The sequence below is a fragment of the Pyxicephalus adspersus genome, chromosome 6, assembly GCF_032062135.1.
Source record: "Pyxicephalus adspersus chromosome 6, UCB_Pads_2.0, whole genome shotgun sequence".
In the NCBI taxonomy this organism is placed as follows: domain Eukaryota; kingdom Metazoa; phylum Chordata; class Amphibia; order Anura; family Pyxicephalidae; genus Pyxicephalus; species Pyxicephalus adspersus.
This window is the reverse complement of record NC_092863.1, coordinates 26,955,180-26,970,297: the sequence shown is the minus strand read 5'-3', so window position 1 is coordinate 26,970,297 and position 15,118 is coordinate 26,955,180. Positions and strand designations below refer to the sequence as shown.

At 38.2% G+C, this 15,118-nt stretch overlaps 1 protein-coding gene and 1 long non-coding RNA gene across 13 annotated transcripts in view; one reads left to right on the top strand and one right to left on the bottom strand.

Annotated features, from left to right (window-relative positions):
• Positions 1-15,118, top strand: part of CDC14B (cell division cycle 14B) — a 93,144-nt gene that overhangs the window by 28,824 nt on the left and 49,202 nt on the right. The window lies entirely within an intron of this gene.
• LOC140333364 (uncharacterized) overlaps positions 1-15,118 on the bottom strand; it is a 20,697-nt gene extending 5,579 nt beyond the window's left edge. Inside the window, exons 1-2 of the long non-coding RNA XR_011921344.1 lie at positions 14,997-15,118; positions 14,771-14,881 (exon numbers count right to left, since the gene is read on the bottom strand). This is a non-coding gene — a long non-coding RNA (uncharacterized lncRNA). The remainder of the gene's footprint in view (positions 1-14,770; positions 14,882-14,996) is intronic.

The window sequence follows — 15,118 nt, the reverse complement described above, 5'->3', positions numbered from 1 at the left end:
CCTGCATCGGGTCCCGCGTCGTCCCGGCATCCGTCCCGGAGGCGGCACTTTGGGTACTTTCGGGTTCTTCATCCTATGTCACTCGACCCAGGCATGGGATCGGGTAAGGTAGGATGAAAAAAAAAGTTCAGATCTCACTGCGCTTGCGTGAGATGGGCAAATTTTTCTCCTTGCGCAAAAAGGCTCGGGCATGCGCAGAAGGAGGGCCCCAGAGCCTCCCAAGATGCATGACGTATGTATCCCCGGGAGGCTTTGTGCTCCCACTCATGCTTGACCGCCTAGGCGGCCGAGAATTAGGGGGCGGTGCTGCACCCTTTTTTTTTTTTTTTTTTTTTTTTAAAGGGCGTTTCCTCTAAAGTTCCAGGGGAAAAAAAATCCTTCCTAATTCTATGAGGCAATCGGATGTTCCCTGGATCAACAGTCTGTTAACTTTACTTAAAATCTTTAATAACCTGTTATATTCTGTCCTTCAAAAAAAGCATCCAGCTTATCTATAGAACTTGCTGAAACAAAACATTTACAGATAAATACTTGTATTAAAGATTTACTTTACTCACAAGAGGCCTGTATCTTTGTCCTAACATCCTGTTATTGTCACTGGCAAAGTCTGCCATTAGTAGGCTGTTAAGCCTGCCTTTGCACTATGGTGCCCATTTATAAAAGCAGAGATAACCCTTTTAATGTTTCACTGCTTTTTTTTTTTTTCTACTATTTGCTTTTATTATTGACCTATATTTATTTTATAATTTGACCTATAATTTGTAATGTGCAAGATAGGGTCTACAGGTTTAGAAAATTCAATCTGTAAATAGATAGAGAACTGGCTTAAAGACTGAATCCTTGGAGTAGTGATTAATGATTCATACTCTGAATGGTCTAAGGTTATTATTGGTGTACCTCAGGGTTCAAGAGTTGGGCTCTTTACTGTTTAACATCTTTATAATGATAAATGATGATGATTTGGGGGTTAAAAGTACCATTTCTGTGTTTGTAGATGACAAAACTATGTAATGAAATTAGGTCCATACAGGATGTCTATATTCTTTAAGTGCTTGGAGGCTAACAACATGTATGCTTCATACTGTCTAGGGGAAACACATTTGGGGGAGTCAAAAATGGAGAAGGATTTGGGGGTTTTGGCAGATCATAATAGACCTAATAATGGAATGCAATTTCTAAATCAAGCCATTTCATTCAATAGAGCAAAGGCAAAAAAAGATTTGGGCTATGCTAGTGTGCATTGGCAGCCCATTCATTCAAAATGCGCAAAACTCGGCACAGAGAAGTAAATAGGCTCACAAGTCAGTGGGTTCTTATGAATCCCCTTCAGTGGGTATAACTTACACCCTGCCTGTCACCATTCTAAAATAAACACACTATCTGTTGGCTGTATTGTACATTGATCATTGATGATGCGTTTACTACAAATTGCAGACATTATGGTTATAAACTTCAGGTTTCATGGTACCACAAAATTAGTAGTTTACTGTACTGACAATGTTGACTCCTGTGTGAAATGTTACTGAATTGGCAGTTTTGCTTCTTTTTTTTTAACTTTATTTTTAAATGTGATATTCAAAAAACCAACAGAATACAGAAGGATAAAAATTACAAAATTAATTAGTACATACAGCATTTGGGCAATAACACACTAGACAGCACAATGTACAGGACACCATTAAATGGCAGAAAACTTTTTTTTTTTTTTTTTTAATATAACCTTGGAAAAACAGGCGAGATAAGAGAGAAAGGTGGTTGGAAGGGTGAGGATAGGAGAGGGGACTAAAGAAAGAGAAGAAAAGGGAAAAAGAAACGGTCTCCAGTAATACATTTAATGACACTGAACAGTGCATATAACCTTCCAGAATAGGAACATAATAGGATTATTGCTGACATGTGAGATATTCTGCTGACCAAATACATTGTTCCCAAAAGAACCATGTACGTGTGTTTTTTGACTTTAGATGGTTCATCAGTCGCCAACAGATCTTCCATGGCCCTGATATCATTCACTCTATTTATCCATTGTTTCATTGTCTGTGGCCCTGTCTATTCCCACAAAGCAGGGATACACATTTTAGCAGCATTTAATTGGTAGCGAATTAAGGAGGAACAATATTTTTTCCTGGACATGGTGGAGACGTGAAGCAAAACTAGCTCCGGTGTGCCATGTATAGATATACCAGTAAGATGCCTAATGACATCCGCTACCTTTCCACAAAAGGACTGTAGCAGTGGGCAGCTCCAAAATATATGTGGCAACGTACCCAGGTACAACCCACACCGCCAGCAGAGAAGGCTAACATCTGGGTACATTTTAGCCAGAACCACCACCATTTTGTACCAGCTCGTGACTATTTTATAGCTTGTTTCCTGATATTGATTACTGATAGAGGCCTTTTTGCCATAATGGAACAGCTGCTCTCTCTGCTGTTCAGAGAAGACCATCTGAAGTCCTCTTTCCCATCCTGCTACATTCCAGAGTAGTGTGAAAGCAGCAGTTGATATGAATGTGACAAGGCACAGGGCCTACTGCTGCACAAGGCTCAGAATTGATATGATTGAGAAACAGCTGGGAAAAATTAGGGTTCCCAAAGCACCAGGACTTGATGGATTACATTCATGTGTCCACAAAGAGCTGAGCTTGGTTATTTTTAAAAGCCAATATTTCTAATTTTTAGAGACTCTTTAGTCAATGCCAAGGTACTGAGGGATTGGTGTAAGGCCAATGTGGTTCCTGTCTTTAAAAAGGGAGCAAAGTCACTACCAGGTAACTACAGACCGGTTAGTTTAACGTCCATAGTTGGAAAAGTCCTAAAGAGTTTGATGAAGAACCACACAGAGAAGTTTCTGCTAGAAAACTATAATATAAGTGATAGTGAGCATGGCTTCAAGAAAGTTCGAAGTTGTCAAACAAATTTACTCTCTTTTTATGAGGAAGTAAACCGGTAGACAGTGGAGTAGCAGTTGATATAGTGTACTTGGACTTTGCTAAAGCATTTGACACTGTACCCCACAGACGGTTAATATGCAAGTTAGGGTCAATAGGTTTAGAAAAAGTAAATCTGTAAATGGATAGAGAACTGGCTTAAAGACCGCATCCAGAGAGTTGCTCAGCTATGAGGAGTGATTAGCTGAACTGAATCTATTCTTCCTTGAAAAGAGACGTTTAAGGGGGGATATGATCACCCTGTATAGATATATAAATGGTCCATATAGAGAACTCTCTTCCCAATTATTCACTTTGAGATCATTACAAAGAACAAGAGGGCACCCTTTGCGTCTGGATAGAAAAGAAGTTTATGCTCCGGATAATGAACAATAGGGGCGAGAGGGGGCACCCCTGCCTCGTGCCATTAGTAATTGAAAAGGTGTCAGGGAGAACTCCGTTAACTCTTACACGTGCTGTGGGGTTGGAATATAAAGCCCCAATCATACTCATTGGACATCCTGAGCACCTTAAAACTGATCCTGGGGAATCATTGCCCCATACTAAATGTATAAATTCAGAGCGATACTTCGCAGTGGTGTGGGTATACGTATGGGAAGCTTCTGCAAGAGATACAATAACCTAGGCATAACATTCATTTTAAGAATGTTCCAGCACCCAAACCACGAGAACGTGTTCTGTCTCCACCTTTGCAAATGGTGTTTTTATCAGATTAAGCAAAGGAGAAAATTCAACATAGCAGTGTGGGACAGATCCGCTGTGATAAAGGTCCCTAAATATTTTATGGCCCCCATTACCCACTTAAATGGGAAAGAAAAAGGTAAATTGTGAAACAATCTGTGGGGTAGGGTCACATTTAAAGCCTCTGATTTTTTCCAGTAAATTTCAAAATTAGAAATGTGGGCATAGTCCTGTAATTCTGGTCTCGTAAGATGGGGACCAAGGCGAAAGGCCGCATTCAGTGATCTCAGACCCCGCAGCGGGCTCCTAAGATTACCACCGTAAGGGTGGATTACTCAGCTGCGCACACTACTACATGAGATAAGCAGGCATCGAAACAAGGTAGGACTCAGGGCACAGACACCAGAGGGTGGGAAAGTGAATCCCCTCAATCATTTCCTGCCAGCACCCAGGCTGAACGCAGTTCCCCAGAGCCTAGGTCCCCTCAGCCAGTACAGCAGGTCCAGACCTCATCACCAGGCGCTTACTCTCCATCTCAGCACAGAGAAGAGTTTGAGCCATACAGTGCCATGCATCAATCCCCAGTTATAGGGTCCAGATTCGGCATCCTCTTATCCTTCTGCAACACTTCCAGTAGAGGAGAACAGATTACTTTTACATATGGCTTCTCTTCTGCAAACAGCTGGCAAAACACACAGTCACCATTACTTCTGAGCTTAGGCAACATTTACATAGCTTGGGTACAAGAAATTGATGTGTTTGAGAAAAAGTTGCATGAAACAAGCTCCAGAGTTTCCCAGAATTCTAAAGAGATAGCGGTGCTAAATAACCAAGTGGAGGTACTGCAACTTAAAATTGATGGTTTTGTAAACAGATCCTGTATTATTGGGGGTCCCCCAGAATCCGTAAAAGAGGTCACTGAGGCAAGAAAGAAATTTCTGCAAGCCTTACTACCTGACCTACCCAAATCTTACCTTAAATTTGATGGGGCACACAGGGCTTTGGTGGAGCCCAAACCGGATGGCCCCCTAAGGGATTTAATAGCCAAGCCACAATATTATGCAACCAAGGAAGCTTTACTGGGAGCAACAAGGGGCATGGATAATATCAAGATGGAAGGTCACCAGATTAAAATCTTTTCGGATCTGACACCACTCACAATTCAACGCAGGAGGGCGCTCAAACTGCTGCCACAAATTCTCATTAATCATAAGATAAAGTATAGATGGGCGTTCCCACTCAAATTATTCTTTCAAGTTCAATGAAAAAACTTTGCCTTTTCTTCTTTTTAGGAGAGAGAAGCTTTTGAAAGACTTGGATCTTCTTTCAAAAGGGGACACTCTGTACACTTGTGCGGAAGAAACTCCTACTACATTTTACCCACTGTGGCATAAAGTTAAAGCGGGTGGCAAAAACTTGCAGAAGATACCGTGAAGTTAGTTTTTAAAAAAAAATTTCTCATTTTTTCCTTTTTTTTTTTTTTTTACTCTTGACTATTGGCGGCTTCTATGGGTTTCATTTTTTGAAGAGGATCTACTGATCTGTTGACACAGGCCTAATGACTAGTTCTACTCTGTTGCTTGACTCCCTGGAGTCTGGTTGCAAATGTCTATTGTAATGTCTAATAGTACATTTTTGCACACTGGCGGTTTTATAACATTGAAGAGCCTTTCCCTCCTCCTAAAACAATTTAATCTTGTTGATAGCTGGAGGGAGATGAATTCTTCGACCAAAGGTTATACATACTACTCTGCTTCTCATAATCAATACTCTCACATTGATCATGTCTTTTTGCAGTCCCACTCTGTACCTGTGTTGCAGAGGGCTCAGATTTTGTCCACTCCGTAGGCTGACCGTGACCCAATAGTTGTGCATCTGAAGGGCTTGAAGGGGAATCAACCCGGGTTCCTGTGGAGACTTAATGAAAGCCTAATTTCTGATCCTGTAACTCAAGCAGAAGTCAAGGGTTTATTAAGGGGCTTTTTTCAGATCAATAATTCTGGTGCTACTTCCCTTGCTAATAATTGGGAGGCTCACAAGGCTTACCTTAGAGGGGAACTCATTAGTTTGGGTTTTGTGCGTAAGAAGGCACGGAACAAGCTCATTGAGGACAAACTCAAAGAATACAACAAATTACAGTTACAATATAAAAGGGACCATTCATTGCACACGGAAATCAATCTACTATTAACCACTAAGTCAGAAAAATCCTTGAGGTGGGCCTCACATAAATTTTTTCTATGGGGAGATAAACCAGGGAATCTTTTAATCAGTGAACTGAATATGAGACCCAAAATTCACTTACATCCTAAAAATAAACTAAGGAATGGTAGGTTGACAGAAAACCCGGAAAAATTTTTATCTGCCTTTGAGGCCTTCCAAAAAAATTTATAGAACTGTTCAGACCCAGTTCCCCATGGAGGGGTGTCCTCCTTTCTTGATAAGGTAATCTGCCTAAACTGAAGTCAAAACACATTAATTCTTGAGGAACCCTTCACAACTGAGGAAATAGGGAAAGCCCTCAATTTGCTCAAAACGGGAAGCTCACCTGGTCCGGATGGGTTTTATAACCACCACTATAGGAAACATTAAGTTGATTACTCTAACTACTTAAGAGAAGTCCTTACTGTTTGACGCAAATAGAGCCTATATAAGTGTGATTCCCGAACCAGGGAAAGACACTTCTGAGATTTCTAACTATAGACCTATTTCTTTCATCAATTGTGACCTAAAGATCATGACGAAGATTCTTTCAGTGCTCTGGGTTCCTTCCTAGAGGCCTACATCCATCCAGACCAGGTGGGCTTTATGCAATATAGACAGGCCCCTGAACAAACGAGACGATCAATTGATCTTATCTTAGCAGTGAATTCTAATTGGGATGAGGGTTCTTCTTGACGAGCGATGCTGGTTTCCATCGATCTTCAAAAAGCTTTTGATAGTCTTTCTCGGTCAAATTATTCCAAGTACTTACAACTATTGGTTTTGGTTGTCACTTTAACAACCTTTTGCACTCCTTATATGATAAACCTGAAGCTAAAATCTCATTAGGGGGATTTCTTTCTTCTTTCATTCCAATTAAAAAGGGAACTAGACAAGTGTGCTCCCTGTCCCCTCTTCTGTTTGCCGTTGCGATTGAACCTCTAGCCATTGCTATCCGTGCTAACCAAGAACATTAAGGGCATAAAACGTGGTAGGGTGGAGCATAAATGTGCTTTATTTGCTGATGACATATTAATGTATGTGACCTCTCCAATAACCACATTGCCTAACCTGTTTAAATTATTGGACGAGTTTGCTCAGTGCTCAGGTTTGCAAGTAAATAGATCCAAATCTCAGGCTCTTAACATTAATCTCCCATCTACTTTGGTAAAAACTTTGAAAGGCAACTGAGCTTATATAGGATGATGGTTCCCTTCAGTATTTTGGTATTCATTTTACCCCCTCTTATAATACTCTCTACAAGCACAATTACATGCCTTTATTTAAAAAGATCTATGCAGACTTCATCTCTTCTGGACCTATCCAGGTCCCTCAAAGACTTAACGCTTCTTCAGTCTAAAATAATGGAGTTTATTAAGGCTGGAAAAAAGAGTAAGGACAAAGGGCCACTGTGTTGGCACCTAAGAAACAAGGGGGTTTGGAAGTTCCTAATTTGAAATAATATGTTGCGGCCAAAATATCACAACTCTCTCTGAGCACGGTACAAGGGGCATGATAGGCTTACTCATTCTGTGAAAATAACCCTACACAAGTTTGATGATATCTGGGAACCCTGGATCTCATTTAATGCTTACTAACGGTTGATCCTAAGAGGTTTCCAAACAAGTTGAAAAGTCTTCCCACCCTTTCCCATTTCTTCCTATTGTTGTGGCAGTTGTTACCTTCTTTTGAGTAGCCCTCTCAGTTTAACTTACTTTTTTTTCCTTGTCACTTTATTTCATCTATGATACAGTTATGATATTTATATGTGAACTACTGCTGTGTTGCTTTCCTCCTTTTTTTTGGACATTTACAGATAATGTAATTTTACTGGGTGGTCTCTTGTACTATTTGTATTTTATCACTTATTTTTTATTTTTTTTGATTCAAGCCACCTTTGCATCTATTGTGTTCTATTGTTGCCCATGTTCTTTTTCTCCTTTGTCAATTTATTTGGTGAAAAATGTAATAAAAACATTAAAATACAAAAGTAGGCTTAGCTCTTATAGCGAAAAATAGGAGTACTTTTTTCTACTACAGTCTACTTTTAAATATAAGCCTGTGCAAAAGTATGTACTTGGGTTTTTACTCAGGAGGACAGGAGCTGAGGGTGGAGCAGGCCTAGGTAATTATATCTACCTGATAGGGGTTTAGTGTACTTTACTGTTAAATACAGTTATCCTTTAACCAAAGCTCACCTCTGCTATCCAGTCCTTTCCTGCAGCATGCTCTTTACAAGGAGTGTAAGGCTGTCCATGTCACTGTGCTTCATGTACACAGTTCCACAGCATTAGGTAGACATGTAAAAAAACAAGGCAGAAAGCATTGGCAACCAATCAGCAGGCAGCAGGAACATCTCAACGTGTTTTTAGTGTAGCAAGCAAGACCTAAGAGCTGTTTCTGCAGAACAGAACGCCATCAAAACATTAGTGGCCAAACAGTGTACTACAGTCCCTGTATTGAAAATGGGATCCGAAATTCATGCCGGAAAAATGAAGGATCCAGATTATCGGTGGTCGGATTTTCAATTGTCAACTGTGTATGTGTATATATGTATATATGTGTGTGTGTGTAAGATAGATATATATATATATATATATATATATATATATATAAATCTAAGGCAAAGATATTTAAAAGCACATGGCTGCATCACTTAAACACACCCATTATTCAGTGCTGTGCAATTATTCATACAGCATTATGTCAGCGGCTTAAGCAATCAACAGAACACAGTCATGTGTGCCTTAAGCATGTATAAATAAACAAGGTTATGTAATCAATCAGCATGTCATCAAATAAATGTTTCTGCGCTGACATGCTGCGTGTGTGTTCTACTACAAAAAAAAATGATGCCTAGAATTTAGCTCATCCTTGCTTTTTTTTTATATAAACAGGAGTGTGTGCTACTTTTACCTGGATTTATTTACTACAGAACTGAGCTCTCCATTGCTTGTTAAAGTTGGTGAACTGTACAAAGAACAGGTCTACCTGTGTACACAGGTGCTCTGAATCAACTCTGAGAACAGGTTGTTTATTAGGAGCTAACATGTGTTTCTGCAAATGTATAGTCTAAAAAGATTATATCCATTACATTTATAAATAAAAAACGTTTTTTTTATTTACTGATGTAGTCTGCGATTGGTGTTGATATGTAAGTTAAATGCATACGTAACTATTTTTGTGAACAGATGATTCAGAAAAATCCCCTAAATTTCAGCTCTCAAACATTTACAGTCAAATACTAGTTAAAATACTAAACAATAGTATTTACTATAAAACTTTAGAAAAACATTTTGTAACATAGTTTTACCAGAATTTGCACTTTCTTTTTTTTAAAAAAAGAATAGTAGCATGTCATGGTAAAAAACAGGTGCACCTTAGTACAAACCAGATATAGAACCAGACAGATTTTATTAAACGTCAGGTGTATGAATGCTAAAATGGGTATGCTTAACATTTAATATTTCCTGAAAATTTGGACCTTGTAATAAACAATTTTCTTATTTTCATGGGGTATATATATATATATATATAATATTATTATGCCTTTTGAGTTGTTTTTTTGAAGCTGGTGATATTTTGCCTTCCTTAGCTGTGCTTGACCTTGTAGATATGCCACTGTATCTGTATCTTTCTTTCACTCTTCCTCAACATGCCAAGGACATTTAAAAAAAAAAGTTTTATTTAAATTGTATGTCTCATTTTAGATCCAGTGACATGACTACTTTGGCTTTGTGCTTCGGTATGCAATAGGAAGGGCAGATGGGTGCTGTACATTACCACCTACAAAGTTGTAGCAATGCTTACACATGATGCTAAACCTCCAAACAGTTAGGCTGGAGATGAGAGGGCTAAATGACGCTTGATGTCCATCATCCAGGAAATGAAGCACGTTCTGACTTGCTGCAACTTCCAGTTCACACTGTTAGAAACTGACTGTATGCAATTAAATCACACTAAGCAATTTCCATTAAGGAGAGGAACTTTTACATCTTTTCAAAACTGAAGGTACAGCTGCATTTCAGCTTTAACAATATAGAAGTTCAATGGAAGTGGGAATAATTTGCGGAGGAGAAACATAAATAGATGACAACTAGGGCAGTACTATATAGGTGGATTATTCCTAAGAATTAGAAGGTCCAACATAAAGTGTTTCTTTGAATAATGGTGAATAGCACAGATGTTGTGGACCCATATATAATCTTTTAGATACACTGTATACAGTGGACATGTGCAGCTCAGTTACATTTGACAGCTGAGTGGTGATCAGGCAGGTAAGAGCAGTTATTGCAGAAGGGACATCGCCTGTCCTTTTCTGCAATAACCACCTGTCTGAATCGCTAAAGTTCAAAGTGGGACTATAGTTCCTCTTTAATTACATTGGCTCTTTGTGAGACTCACTAATAATATAAACTCTTTGTCACAATGATATTTTATTATCCTTTCTAAATAATTATGAAAGCTGATTTCATTATTAAGATCATCCCCCTTACACTGTAGATTATTGTAAAGACTTATTAGCCTCACAAAAGCTGACAGCCATTTCAGCAGAAAATATTGCTATTTAGAAAATTAATAAGCAATTTTTATTAATGGTGGGATGGCTCTTTACAGCATTATCAAATTATGTTCTATTACACAATAAATCTACACAATTACCTTGATGGTATTTAATCACAGCTTGATCTGGGACATTAGTATTTAGGAGTGCTTACCGCACAACAAATAAAATTGAACCCTTATGCTTTGAGTCTTCATTGTGATCTGGCAATAAATTTTGAAACGCAGAGAAGGAAATTTAAGTGGAACAGATTTTAGGAGACCTGTTACAGAATACATGTTGGCAGATCATGCTGTTTTGATAAAACACGAGAGCAGAAAACTGCCGTTTCTTCTACAAAGTCTTAAAAATACAGATTCTTTCAGGACATACTACTGATTGATTACACACCTAATTCTGTGTATTCCTAAAACCACATAATAGCATAGTCTTGACCTACAGTTCATTAATGCTGGTTATTAATTGTGTTCTACATGATTATCCTTGAAGCCTTTTCCCCACATCAGCTTACAATGTTACATGCAATGTAATAGTGTATTACATTCTTTCTCTAATCATTCATCCATTTAGAGAGCCAGGCACAAAGGAGTAGGGCAATCAAGCTCTATACATTACAGACTCAAATGTCTACTTCTTTAAATATTTATTGAAAGCTATAAATGACCACTCTTACTCTTGTCTTGCAGGGTGCTGTTTGTTTATCTCCCCTTTCCATATAACAGAATGGCCTGGCACTGTGTGTACAGCACTCATTCATCTGCCATTTGAAATGATCATGAAAAGATTGTTTCTGACAACAATTCTCTGATGTCCATTGGACTTCTGTATGGGGCTTAACGGGAGACTAGCTGAGTGTCAAAGTGATACTTGCTGAAGACAGAATGAGTTACAGACACTTCCCAGATTTTAGCTACACAGTAGTGTTCTTACATTTTGGCTTCTTGATAGAAGTTGTGTACTGGTAATGACATAGCAGGTTAGGGATAAAGACAGGGCTAGGAATCACAACTGCTAGGGGCTGCCTAATAAAGATTAGAGGCATCAGTTTCCTATAGATAAAAAAGTTGATCCTTAAATTCTATCACTTTTATCATTAACTATTGTGTCCAGTAGTGATTTATGCAATGTATAAATGGTCTTGGTTGACCAGGAAAATGTGGTTAGTGGACAAACAGACATCAGCTGCAGGGATTTTGCGGTGGAGTACCATACAGCAGGCAGGATCCAAGGTCATTGAAATAAGAAACAGGAAGCAAAGTTAAAAAAACAATGGCAATTTTGGGTCAGAAACTCAGGAAGTAAAGCAAGTTTCCTTCAGACAGTAATTACTCTATAAATTATCAATTTTAATGGTGGTAAGTAAAAAAAAAATCAATAACTAAAGCACTATACTTTAAAAAAAATACAAGCAGGTAGGTCCTTTGTTCGTTAAAGGACAGGCCGTGTCTCCTCAGCAATATATTAAACTTACTTGCACGTTCACAATCTTTTCTGCAATGTACACCAAGCTGTACATGCGTATTTCACTGTATGATCCAGGCATATCTGGTTGCTAGGCGTAAATCAACTTCTGTGTGTATGCGAAAGATTTACATGACTGCAACCTGACTAAATTAGAAGACCAAGGATCTCTTATCTTGTGTAACTTGTGTGAGCAGTTGTACCAGTTCAAAAAAAATGTCTGGGAACCTTAAGCCAGGCAAAAGGCTGCATAATTAGAAAAATGTATACACAGTGTTACCATGAATGTTTGTATTAATGAACAGTATTTGGCAGTAAGTTCAGCAGAAATTAGTTGTATTATACATAGTAACACATTGCTGTTGGCTGCTGGACCATTATTACATTTTTCTTTCAATCATCTTTAGCTTTATTTTTGAAAACATATTTCCTGGGATTTTCCCATTTTGTTCAAAAATAATTTCATTAGTCTGTTTATGGGTTCTGATATAGTAAACCAAGGAATTCTATTTCTTTTTTTCCCTATCAATGTACAGTATCCAATCCATCCATTCCATTATCCATTATCTTTCAATATGTAAGGTGAAACGTTTCTGTAAAATTGATGGGGTCCTTTTATTCCTGCCTATTATGACAACAAAGGTGGTGCTTTGAGGTAAGCTTTCCTGACTGACTTTCCTGAAGTTCACAACAACAACAGGAGGTTCACACGACCCCTACAATGAAGCAGATTACTTGGTATATTTTTCATGGATACTTCTGCTACACAATGGAGACTAAAAAAACAAGATGGAGGTGGTGACAAAATCATTTTCCTTCTCGTGTACTGCAGATTTGAATGACGGTCACCATATAGTCACTCCAGTTATAAATTCCTGGTACATATGTTTTAAAATACCATAATCAATTTATCTGCAGTGAAATGTCACATCCACTGTATTTTGAATATTTACTCTCCAGAAAAGTACTTGACTATAACATTGTCCTGTATTTTTGGTAAACAATGTACTGTGCTTTACTATTTTTTTACGCACTGACATTTCTTTGCGAAACACTAATGTAAACAATTAAAGCTTCAATACAAGTATCAACAGAAGCCCTTAGTGTATGTTTGTTCTCAGTGCCCAAGATCTATGGGTGTATCCAATCTCAAGACCACACTTGATTCTGTATTTCCTGTATTTTGCATTTGTATGTATTTAGCCGTCAAGAAAACATTACAGTTTTATACTTTATTATCCTGAAGATTATCCACAATTAAAATGTAAGGGCAGAGAGTAATCCCTCTTTTCACAGTACTCATTATAAAGAAATTTAAAGATCCTTAAGTAAAATATATAATAGTATATTAACATATTATTGTCTGATACTATATTGGGGTACTGTGGTGCAGTTTAAAAGTTTTGCAGGTATCTTCACCACAGAGTGACAAGTCTTATACTAACCTGCAATGTCAGCCGGCATGCCAGACAGAATAGCCTTATGATTCTCTCAGACACGACCACTTACTCCTCCTCCCGCCCTCACCATTTCCAACGAAAATATAAAAGCACAGAAACTTTTTGAAGACCCCTGTAAAATAGGTCTAAATACTTTTCACAAAATACACTATAGTATATTTTGTGTAAGTTTTATTTACGCGGCGATCAAGACAGAATGGCAGTGCAAAGCCTCCCAGGATACCTACGTCATGCATCCCGGGATGGCTCTTGGCTGCCCTGATCTCGGGCATGTGCAGAAGAAGCCCCATCTTTAATAAAAGAAAAAAAAAAAAAAAATCGCAGATCCCACACATGTGCAGTGAAATCGGCAATCTTTTTCCCCCATCCACGTCACCTGATCTCGCGTCTGCAAAGTGCAAGATCGGGTGTCGTAGGAAGAAAAACCCAGAAGAAGAGAGAAGATGTCAGCACCTGGTGCTTCCCCTGCACGGGGCTGAAGACGGATACCGGGGCAACATGGGACCCAACTGAAGAAACCTCCTGATGGGCCTGCGGGATTAAAGGTGTTTTTTTTTTTATTTTGGGTTTAGTTCCGCTTTAAGGCAGTGCCCATTCATGCATGGCTTAGCCTTATTGCACCTCCAAGGTATGAATGAAAAGGAAGGAAAGGTTAGAGAAAAGAGGTTTGCGGGTCACGAAGATGCTTAATGAACTTGTTTGTATATTTGTAGCTTTACTTGTTTATACACAATACATACATACACAGTACAAATTCTATGTTTTTGCAAAACACCTGTTACAATACTCACAGGGTTTAGTTGTTCAATAAATATACATGCATTAACCAAATAGTCATAAAAGACAAAGTGAGGGTAACCGCGTTTTGCCGTACGAGATACAACATGCTTCGCCACAAAGGGCTTCCTCAGGGATAGATTATTGTACGGGTGTAGCAGTCTAAATACATATATTCAAAGAATAAATATACATTAAGAGGACAATCAAAATCACATTTGCAATATATGTGTGCAATGAGTGCATGACATTCATGAACAGTACATAATATCCAAATATCAAAAATACTCTTTCTGAATTAATTCTTAACTATAATTTCAATATTGAGATGGTACTAGTACCATACTTTTCAATGTGACACCTGAAAAGAAAATAGATCTAAATTATGTAAAAAAGATATTTACTTACATTTGAGTGTTGAATAACTCAAGTGAATAAACAAGCATTTAAAGTTTGAAGGTTCAAAATACTGATATATCTGTATGAAAATAAATTATATATGAAGATTAGTGTGTGTTCAAGGTTATCCATTCATGTTCCTATTTTAGTCATCAGGCAGGAAAATATTCCTGTAACTCTGAAAGATGAAAATAAAAGGTCTTTTGTAACCTAATATGGTATTGTGGTATATATATATATATAGGGAGAGAGAAAATATGTATAAAAAGAAGTTACCTGATGAGCAGTGTAAGTACATGCTGGGTCATCTAGACCAGGTTGATGATGGGAATAGAATAGTTCTGTGACCATAAAGTCTTATGTGCTTTCACTTTAAGATTAAACTACCTGTTTGGGGAAATAAAACGCCATATAGAGCATAAGGAACTTGAGATAAAGATCTAAACAATAAGTGAATATGAAGTCTGTGGAGGAATGATGTCAGCGTGAGCTGATAACTTACTGCGGTTCCAAGAGTAGTACAGCTGTCTCCTAGGTAGGATGGATCCACCGGGACGGGCTGTGTATGCTGGAATCATGTCTATTTATGGCACGCTTCCAGTGTTTAGTTCCGGGCTCGTGGTT